We start from the raw sequence: 11700 nt of genomic DNA on the forward strand, positions 1-11700 counted from the left end.
AACATCTGTCACAGAGCATCTGTCATATGGTGTAAGAGTGGAACTATCAAAGAAACTGATGCACATCATCGCTCCTGTGCAAAAATATGAGTATGCACCAATAAATGCAGCAAAATGGTGTACACACCAGTCTCACAAATGCTGCTCCAATTCTTGTTCTGGTTTCAAGTTACTATTGTGCTCTTGATGATAAAGCCAAAGGAAGATTTTTAACAAAGGCGTGGGTGAGTCCATGCTAGGCTTTTCTGCTGGTAGAGTTCCAGGTTCCTATTCCATGTAATTCAGTGGAAGAGCAGCTACTTTGCATGCAGGAGGGTCCAGGTTTGCTCCCTGGCACCCCCAAGATAGGGCTGAGAATCTCCCCTCTCTGAAACCCTGAAGGGCCACTGTCATTCAATGTAGACAAGACTGAGCTAGATGAACTAATGCTCAATTTAAGGAGGCTTCCGGTTTTCCTATATACGCATCTCCTCTCAACATCCCAGATGATGCAGCTCCAAAAACACTGTAATGATTCCATAATTTTGTCCAGTGGAATTGATTGGCAGTAGGTTTGAGACAGACAAAAGAAAATGCTTCCTCGCCTAATGCCTGATGAACTTCTGGGATTTCCTGGTGTCATGAGAGCCACTAGATTAAATGGCATTAAAATGAGGTCAAACAAAGGCATGAAGTACATCTGTCCTGTATGAGAGCTAAGTGCCACCTCCATGAATTCCAGATACTGGAGAACACGGCAAAGCTGCTGCCTTTGAAAACATAAGAAAAGCCTTAATGGATGAGGCCAATGTTCTCACAGTGACCAATCAGATACCTATGGGAAGCCTGCAAGCAGGAGCACTTGGGCACAAGAGCACTCTCCCCTTCTGTGAATGCATCTCGGATGCATCTGGAGACAAGCTGGAAAAAGCATGTTGGGCAGCTAAGCAGACCCAATTCAGCAGGGCACGTCTTACCGTATATTCTTATTGCCCGTGATGCCAGAATCCAATGCTGCCCAGTGCAGTGTGTGAAGGAGACTGCCATCACAGCTGACATCTCTTTGGAACGAGGCTCTGCCTCAACAATCACAGTGTCTATTTGTGATGTATCCTTCCAAGCCCATGCCAAGTGCTGGCTTGTCTCCTTCATACACTGGCTGGCAGAGGTTCTGAAGGATTTGTACAATGGCAGAGAACAACCCAAACATTCATAGCCTGAGGCCCAACCTGAAGCGTTTGCGAGGCTCTGGGGTATAAATTCGCTAGTGATTTTGGCAAACAGTGCTATAGCATCTATTTTTTCTTTTCCTATCAAAGAGGTCTGTCTTACCATTTTTATTTTCTACCTATGTTAACCAGGTGAAATGCCAAATGAATTTATGCATACACTGTGCTTTTTCAGCTAGTCGTGATGTCTATCTTGTGTCGGAAGCTGAGCAGTGGGAATCATTCCATTTGTAATTTAAGCGTTAATCGTGTTAGTGTTAAAGTCAGCTAACAAAGAGAGGGAAGGACTGCTTAGCAATGAAGCTTATTAGCATGATATTCACTGAGGCAGCACATATCCTGATTAGCTATCTAGTTCTGATGGAGTTTTTATCTCTGAATGCTTGGTTAAACGTCTTTCTGCTATGTACAAGGCCTGAACTAAGAAAAACAAAACCTCTCTTTTTATTTCTCCTCTAAATATAGACTAGGCTTTATTTCCCCCCTTCAGATTCCTTAGTAAAGTGGCATTGGACTTTATTTAAGGAACTATACTAACAAATGTAACATTCAGGATCAGAGGCAAAACACCTCTGAATACCAGCAAATGGAGAGGGTCATTGCCCTCGTCTCCTGCTTGTTAGCTTCTCAGGAGCATTTAGTCACCCAATGTGAGAAGCAAGCTGTTGGATTACATCAGGGGGCTGAGGGTATGTTGTGCAGTGGTGATACGTGGATGTCATGACCCGGGACCCAGGTGGATGTCATGGCCCAGGACGTATGTCAGAACCTACAGGACACACACCTAGGTTCATACGCTCTGTCACAGAATACGTGACCTCAGCCTGGTAAGTGCTGAGTCTGCATAAACATGTTATCACAGCCACAACCAAAAGGTATCTGTGCCATTGCCCTGTATTGGTAATGTATTGGAAATATAATAATCTCTCTCCTGCCTGTTTATTTTGCAAGGAATTCAGTGCTGCCTTGAAGCTCTAACTGTTTGCTACTTCTCCCTGCACCCCTTACCTGTGAATAAGAAGGTGCATTTCTGCATTTTGCGGGCATAGCACCCATTGACGGCCTTTCTTATCAGCTTCCAAAGCAGAGAAGAGCAAGCTAACCTTGAGCAGAAGAAATACTGGGAGATCTTCAAAGAAGAGAAACAGTAAATTCTCCTGACCCAGACAAGTCTTCATGCAGCAGATAGTAGAAAAGCAACACTTTGCTTAAAGATACCTGTTGTCATGGTAATTATGGGCAGGCTGTTCTGACCAACGAAATTTGTTTTAGGTGTTCACAAGCTATCCATGCATTCTATTATCCAATCATATTACTGAAAAGGATAATGCACAAGGTGATCAAGCATGTAAATGCTATGAAAGTGTCTTGAATTTTGTATTCAGGGTCCAAAATTTGGAGAATTCCTCTAGATCATTTATTCTTGCTGCAGCCTGAAATAAATATGATCTCTTTCCATGACACTGCTGTTTTCATTTGGCTAAAGAGGACCAGCATATTTCTAGACTCCCTTTATAGGGTAACAGTGGCACACTCGCAAACCTTATCACTTTGCTGCCATTTGCCACCACAAGCACCTGCTGTTTCAGGCAGCTGCCTCACTTTGTCTAATGGTAGGGCTGGCCCTATCCAGAGTGGATTGCTGCAGTCTACACCAGGCTAGGCTTTTATGCTCCAAACAGACTGTGATATGTTTGCCTCTTTGGAGCATAAGAGGCCTCAAAGCTAGTATCAGAAACCACAGCAAAACATCTCCTGAGCCACTCTAGATTGATCTGAACCCTTTGGAGAGCCAAGCGGGCAGTAAAATACCTGTCTCCTTGATGTGCTGGGTGGTTTCCCATTCATGGGACGCCTGCACAGCTCTAGCTCATAGCTGTCCTAGATGAAGCTATGCATGCCTTCCTTTCCAGGGTATTTCCAAAAAGGGCCTGAAACTTGCTGGAAAGCAGCAGAAGCTGTAACTTCAGCCAAGATCTCTACACCACGTCAGGACTCTGCCCAACTGGAATTGCGATGTTCAGCACCCGTTCTGCGCTATTTGACAGAAGCGATGGTGAAACCAATCTGTGGTTATCCTTGTTTTTGTTTTCCATGTGAAGAGCCAGCTCTAGTTCCTGGCTCCACTAGGCCTCGGGGGGCAAAACCACCATCTCAGAAAACAGACCTGTGGCTTGTTTCCATTTCTCTGTTGTTCCCCTCAAAGAGGGCCACTGTGGCACCCCATATTCTTGGCCAAACCAGGCTCAAAGGCATGTCAGAAAAGTTAGGTGGTTTTTAATGCTTTATGATTTCTGTCACTCGGCTAAAATCTTTCTTAACTCTACAAAGTAGTCTCAGATACAGTTACATCTGTTGTGGAGGAGTGGAGAAGGAGGATCCAGGCAGTGACAATCGGAAGATTTTTGTTTAGCTGTCAAGGGGTTGAGTGGGCCTGGAATTGTTGTAGGCCTGTTTTTTCACTGTGTCTGGGATAGTGGTTTGGCCTCAGGCACAAGAGCCTATGGGGAGGGAAAACACTGTGTCATGGAAACATCTAACCTACTGCAGAGTTCAGAAGCACAAACTTCATCCCAGCTGCTCTGAGGCCTTCGTAGGAACATAGGAAGCAGCCTCATCCTGGTCCATCTAGCCCAATATTGTCTACACTGACTGGCATCAGCTCTCTAGGCTTTCAAACGAAGAAGAAGCTGGGGGGGGGGTTGAATCTGGGACCTTCTACTTGACAAGCAGGTGCACTGTCACTGAGTTATGATGCTTCCCTCTTCGAAACTACCAGGAAAGGGCCACCTCACAATTTCTGAAATGGACTCCTTTCATTCCCTACAGCAGAGCTTTCCAAACAACCATACAAAGTCCTTGTAATTTGCCTCTGCACTATCATTGCAAAGCTGGTATTCACAAGTACGACACTTTGCACTGGCTGAAGAATTGACACATAATAATAGCGTTTTAAGGGGTTTAGCATTTTAAGCTGACAGCCTTTGTACCAAACTGCATTTTACTCTATCTCTTGTAAATACAGGCTTGCAGAGTATTTGGCTTCCTACAAGAATCATTTTCGAAAGACACCTTGATTATAGAATAATAGATTTGGAAGGGACCCAAGGGTCATCTAGTCCAACCCCCAACAATGCAGGAATTTCAGCAGAAAGGCACCTTGATATAAACCCTTTTCTTTCTATGATAGTAGCAATATGTCATTGCTCTCTTACTCAGCTTTATGAAGGAGGATCACCACCCACAAAAGGATGCAGGGGGTGGAAATGTAATGTCTATGTTGTTCATGACCTTCTTTTGTTTTGTCTGGCAATATTCAATTTTATTGTTTGCTACTCTGGAAAATACGAATAAACAATTTTTTTTAAAAAGGCAGCCACAGATGGAAATGAATCAGAACTGGAAAAGACAGTCACAACTGGAAATTGTGTACAATGACCTAATGTTAAGAACTAGTAAAAATTATGTGTCTTCACTGATCATTAAAGAGTTCACCTAAGCTAACACCATAGAAATATAACATGAATAAGTGCAGAATAGCCCTAATGTTTCCAACCTCATTCCTAAGAGATGATATTAAGGATAGTATTACTCTTGCAAAGAACAGTGGTACCTTGGTTCTCAAACTTAATCCGTTCTGGGAGTCTGTTCGAGTCCTGAAACTGATCGAAAACCAAGGCGTGGCTTCCAATTGGCTGCAGGACCTTCCTGCACTCAAGTGGAAGCCATGTCTGACATTCAGTTTCCGAAAAACATTCTCAAACCGGAACACTTACTTCTGGGTTTGTGGCATTTGGGAGCCAATTTGTTTGGGAGCCAAGCTGTTCGAGTACCAAGGTACCACTGTACAGACATTCTGGAGGCGACCCTGGTGTGTGTTGTGCAGTTACCCTCCCTGGCTGCCTACCTTGCATTTATTTTCGCTCTTTCCCCTACATGTGCTGCAAGGAGTGGGTGCAGACTATCATTTCACTGCAGCGCTTGCCACACTTATCACTTGCACAGGGGCGTGGGGCAAAAATTCCCCTTGACGCTTGGCAGGATCAAGCTTGCCCAGGGTGAGAGAACTCTTCTTCTTCCTAGGATAATCTGCTCTGAGTCTGTATGGACTCAAGGCAGCAGCCTGGAGTATCAGTGACTGCTACTTCCTTCAAGCACCCACATTATTTATTGCTTTAGCTGTCACCCTTTGGCTGCTTGTCTCCTACAGGGCCCAGTTCGAGACCAACAGGAGCTAACGGGAACAATCCCAGCATTGTGGGGGAACTGAGATCCTGTCAGTTGCTGGCCTGGCACTCCAGTAACATTCCTGGAGCATGTCCCAGCAGGCCTGGGGCAGGGCAGAGATTCCACAGCTCTTTTCTGCCTATCTCCATCCAGGGCACTGAGGCACTTCTTACTTCCTCAGATTGCTGACCTCTGCACAAGGTCATTCTCTTCCCCTATGAAAGAAGTTAGCTGGCTGGCAGACCCCCTCTCACCAAGAATGATGAGAACATAAAGAGTTTCCAAGGCAGGGCAGGTTCATTGACCCTCAGCTGTCTGCATTCATAAGCAGCCAGTGCCTTCCACTTGTGTGTAACTATGGAAACCACAGGGGGAAACCCTTAAAATGCATTGGCACGTCACTTCTCTCCTACGCAGTATTTGCCAGTGTCCTTATGGGGGACGCGAGTGGCACTGTGGTCTAAACCACTGAGCCTCTTGGGCTTGCCGATCGGAAGCTTGGTGGTTTGAATCCGCGCGACGGGGTGAGCTCCTGTTGCTCTGTCTCAGCTTCTGCCAACCTAGCAGTTTGAGAGCACACCAGTGCAAGTAGATAAATAGGTACTGCTGCAGCGGGAAGGTAAACGGCATTTCTGTACACCAGCCACAACCAAAGAATCAGAAACAGAGGCAGAACCAATAAAAGACGGTGCACAGTTAAAACTATGGAAATTGCTCCCACAATTGGTGGCAGTGATCGCTACCAACTTGAGTGGCTTTTAAAAAGGACTGGAGAAATTCATGGAGAAAAGGGCTATCTGTGACTACTAGCTACTACTACTCTCTGTGACTACTAGCTATGATGGCTATGCTCTGCTTTTACAGTAAGACGCAGCATGTCTCTGAATACCAGTTGCTGGCAACAGCAGGAGGGGAAAGTGCTGTTTCGCTCAGGTCCTGCCTACAGGTTTCCCAAAGGCATCAAGTGTCCATCGCGAGAACAGGATGTTGGACTAGATGGGCCACTGGACTGATGCAGCAGACTTTTCCTATGTTCTTATTGGATAACAAAAATGATGCAATGGAGCATTGTTGGTACCTCACTGGACAACCTTCCGAACAGCACCAGCCTGAAACATATGATCTGTGTCTGCAAACAGCACAGATGTGCCTGTGCACAGAAGATAGGCCTGCTTAGCCCACCAAGGTGTGCAATTGCAGTGAGTCTGTGCACACTAGGCTATGCCTCTCATTTCCCTCCCTCCCTCCCACCCATCCCCCAAACACCCAGCCACGAAAAGGAAAATCTGCTTGTTCAAAAAAGTTTTTTGTTTTTGTTTGCAAATTTAACAAGAGAAAAGGACGATGTAAAATTACAGAAGAGGGGGGAAATGATGATAAATGATATACAAGTAGTAATACTAAGAATGATAGACCACCACCAGTTCACATTGAGGACAATCCGCTTTATTCTTACAGTTTGTTCCAAAGAAATACAGAAAACCACAGAGAGGTTTTGATGACTGTTTTATTTACTGGTAGAGAAAGGGATGATGGGGAAACTGAAGCACTGCCAAGCGGGGAGTTCCAAATTGCTTGTTATGTATTGGTACCTGTCTTGGTAATGATGGCTTTTAGCTAGCTTTGAACCCTGGGCCCAGAGGCAGGCATAAGGCTGCCACAATCTTTTCCAGGCCAGGCTGATTTTGCCTCTTTTGCCTGCTTTAATACTTTCAGTTATACAGCTGCTAAAGTCGCAGAAGCCTTGCAGGGAAAAAAAAGAATGACAGACCTAGAGGGGGAAGCAGAGATTAATAGCCAAGACTGGCTTTCTTCCTGCAACACTGCAGAAAACTATGCCATAAGATGTCAGTGCCCCAATCCATGGGTGTCAGATAAACAGTTCAACGCATCAGAGCTACAGTGCCTGAAATACAGAACATCTGTCTTGTTGGGCACAGCTGTAATATTTCAAGATAAGCAGCAACTTTTAAGAAGAGATGGCTATCAAGATAAAGAGATCTGGCTCCTACACACAGTACCTGCCTCTTCCCCTATCTCATCACAATATCCCAAGCGTGGAGAACCTCGCCCCCCCCCCCGAGGTCAACTGTGGCCCTCCAGGCCTCTCTATGTGGCCCTCAATACTTTCTCTAGGCCACACCCTTCCTTTGCATTGCTTCACACCCTCCTTGAATGTTTATCCATGGGTGGAATGTGTCCTTGAACTCTGATGGTGCCTCTTGCTTTTCTGGAAGGGAAACGGGGGGGGGGGGGCGCGAGGATGTTTAGAAACTACATTGTTGTGTACAAAGGAACAAAATGACATTCGTTGCTCTGCTCACTTTTGCCTCTGCATTCCCTCTGCATTCAATATGAGCTGGATTTTGCTGGGCAGTGATATTCTTCATTAGATCACATTTCAAGTGCACGTGTTTATTTCTTCTGTTTTGATCACACTGCAATCTGCTACGAGCCCTGAGGACTGGGCGGGAATTAATAAACCAATTCAACAATCGATGTCAGTCTCTTGTTCCTGCCTCATGTCCTGTGGCTTGCCTGAATCTTGCACACATACATATAGTGCAAGGATCTTCATCATGGGATGAGGGGCTCCACCTGCCATTATGTCTGCTGGGAAAAGACAGGGGGCAGAAGGACAGTGAGGTGTGGCTGCTGTTGATGCTCAGCAGGGATGTAATTAGGGGATCCAGATTTGCAAACAGGACGCCAGTGTCTGTCTCTGGAGCTCCCTTTAATTTCCCAGACCCGCTCTGCCTTTAACCTAATTAGCACTGCTGAGGCTTTGCGTGTGGCACCACCATGGAGCCTTGCTCAGGAGGACGCCTTCTCCCCTTGCATTCGGCAAGCACGATCTCCCACCCTCTCCCACACTGGGCCACATTGCCTGTCTTCACGAGGGATTTGCTCACTGCTGTGGAGTTCTTTGTGTTTAAAGGATTAGCACAGAGCCGCCCAGTCTCAGCCTACTGAGAGCAAAAAGGCCTTAACGTTGCCTTGAGAAGAGCCACTGGAAAACATATTCCATTCTCTTGGCTTGATACAAAGGCTGTGTACACACTGCCAGCTTAAAATGCAGCTAGGTCAGTCCTTTTCTCAATTCAGATAGAAGCTGATCTGGGGGGAAACACATCAGTACGTGCAGATCCTGTTTTACAAACATTCGCTATGCAAAAATTCACTAAGCAGAACATGAGGAATTAGTACCTTGCTATGCACACTGCAGATTCAGATATCCTAACAGAGAGCATTTTTTACTTCTTTGATTCATGAGCGTAGCCAGGATTTTTGTTGCGGGGGGCAGAACCTCAGTCTGCAATGTATTTTTATTGATTTTTATTTATTTGGGGTGGGAAGCTGCCCCTCAATGCCCCCCTTGGCTATACCCATGCCTTGATTACCTCTTGCCGGTTGGCTGAGGAATGGAGGGCGGTCGGGAGCGATTGGACAAACCAGAGAGCATTTTTCTACTGGTTTTGCCAGTGTTTTTTGAGTGGAGGGGGGCAAAATTCCATGGTTGGGAACATATTAGAAATTTCCCCATAAGAATCAATGGAAATCATTGACTTGTTATGTGAACACACGCCTAACGTACCATTTTCAGGGAATGCATTGTGTTTAGTATGTGTGACCTGCATGTATTTCATAAGAAATGACAAGATAGATACAGGATAGATGGATTGTGGTTAACATCATGAGTACCCCACTTCCCAAACCAGCAGTAGGAATGCCAGATTAGCTGCTCATAATAATTTAATAATTAATAATAATTAATAATAATTAATAATAATTAATAATAATTAATAATATAATTGTGTAAGTGTGATCTTTAAAAACGAATGAGCAATTATGGCTGCAAAAGAAGGAAACCAACAATTAAAGCACCCTTGCCCTAGGCAGTAAGTAAGTTCCAATTAAGGAATTTCATGGAAGAAAAGGATTAGGGTACTAATTAAAGGGGCAAAAGCCAAAAAGCAGAAGTCATCTTAAAAAGAAAGCAACCACGAGGGAAGCAACTAACCAAAGGGCTAGGGGAGATGTTTCACTAATGTTTTTCCAGTCCACACTAGGCACTGCAGACAGGAAGTGCAGCTACATTTTAAGAATCACCACAAATCAAATCTGAAGGGGGAAGAGAGGGAAACACAGAAGACTTTGGGTGGCATTCTGTTAAGTTTTACTTGGAGTAGACCCATCAGCTGTAGGGTGGCTGAGGGAGAGGCAGCAGGCAGTCGAAAGCCCTACGCTGTCATTTTTGAGCAGCGTGGAACCTGCAGGTGCCCGAGCCACCACGTCACTCCCAGGAGAGACGCTTGGCTTGGGTGTGCTGCAGGCCCCACAGTAAGTGCCACCCCCCACGGTGTGGCGCCCCGTGTACCCCGCCACCCCAGCTACGCCTCCAATGTTGCCTAGATGCTCTGGAAAAATAAACATGAGTGAATGAAATATGCCCATTCTGGGGGAAACAGCACTGAAGCAACCTGAGAGAACTGAAAAAATTCCTTCCAGTAGCACCTTAAAGACCAACTAAGTCAGTTCTTGGTATGAGCTTTCGTGTGCATGCACACTTCTTCAGATACCATGCATGCACACGAAAGCTCATACCAAGAACTGACTTAGTTGGTCTTTAAGGTGCTACTGGAAGGAATTTTTTTTGTTTTGACTATGGCAGACCAACACGGCTACCTATCTGTAACTGAGAGAACTGGTTAGCCACAGAAACGTCTCATTTCTGGGGAGGGCTCTGGGGAAAGGGATTTAGCACGTGGGCTCATAATAACAATAATGATAGTAATAATAATAATAATAATAATAATAATAATAATAATAATAATAATAATAATAATAATTTATTTCTACCTCGCCTATCTGGCTGGGTTTCTCCAGCTCCTCTGGGCGGGCTTTCAGCAGAACATTAAAAACAGAATAAAACTTCAAACATTAAAAACTTCCCTAAGACCCAGTAGCACTGTAGGCTCTGGGTATGGAGTGCTAACTAGTAAGATGCACAGCATGTGAATCGCTCTGGGCAACTATCTGCAGTGGAGCTTCCAAGTTCTGATGCTCCACCCCCACCCCGTTTGGTTGTGTGGGGAATACAGCCTACCGCTTGAGTCCCTAAAGCTGAAGATTAAGTAATGAAGGCTTTTTTTGGCAGAGCTTCTCCCTACCACTATCACAGAGGAAAGGTCACCAAACACCTTTCCTTCCTCTGGAAAACACCTGTTCTACAACTGTGAGCCTTAGGCAGTGGGAAGGGGCAAGTAAGTGGCCAGTCGAGATGGAGAATAGTTATTCTCCCCTATTATCTGGTGACTGTCCAGCTCAAAACTCAAACGATCCGGTATCCTTCTCATCTGGCACTTCCACAGGGAAATTAATTTCCTTCTTGGCTCAACCACCAGATTAGTTTTGCAGAAAATGAATCCTGCTTCCAATTTCTTTCCACTCTCCCATCTCCATCTCCTCTTATTTGCTTGACCCTGCCCTTCTTTTCTCTTAAACCGCTTTCTCTCATCTCTCTCCCTGCCTCTTCTTCTCCAGCCACAGCATTATCATGAGGGCAATTTTGATATTAGATGTTTAATTCCTCCTTTCCATCATTGGCTCTGCTCCAGTTTCAGCACTGCTTAGCTAGGACAAGGACAAAGGAGACTGAAATGCATGGCTAACTGTCAAAGGCAGGCTCAACAAGGAGAGTCACAGCTTGCAGCTCATCCAGTATTCTTAGGAGAGGAAGAAGAGGAATGCAAGAATAAAGGATTGTTCATAACTCTAAACCAATACATTTCAACGCCATTTTAATGCAGCCATGGCAATTAGACCACCCTATCCACAAGGTTAGAAATATAGGAACATAGGAAGCTGCCAGGTCAGACCAATGGACCATCTTGTCTAAACAGTGGCTCTCCAGTGTTTGAGACTTCCTCAACCCTCCCTGGAGATGCCAGGAATTCAACCTGGGACCTTCTGTGAGCAAAAGAGATGCTCTGCCACTGAGCCCTTCCCCAAAGAGGATTCCTGCCAAGACTCTCTTGGTGTTTCCTCTGTCGGAATGAAAATATAATAGAGACCACCCATGTGGGGTAAGTAATAAAAGAATATGCTGGACACATGTCCTTTGCCTAGCATGGAGCTGATTTAAGGGTAGAATTGGCAGCGGGATGGCCTTGAAATGTGTCCCTAGGCATTTGGGTTTCCACTGGGACAGGTGGTCACCACCTGTGATCCTCAGCATCCCCTTTCTTGAGTTATGCTGCTGTCT

Source organism: Podarcis gaigeae, assembly GCF_964106915.1.
Source record: "Podarcis gaigeae genome assembly, chromosome: 2".
NCBI lineage: Eukaryota > Metazoa > Chordata > Lepidosauria > Squamata > Lacertidae > Podarcis > Podarcis gaigeae.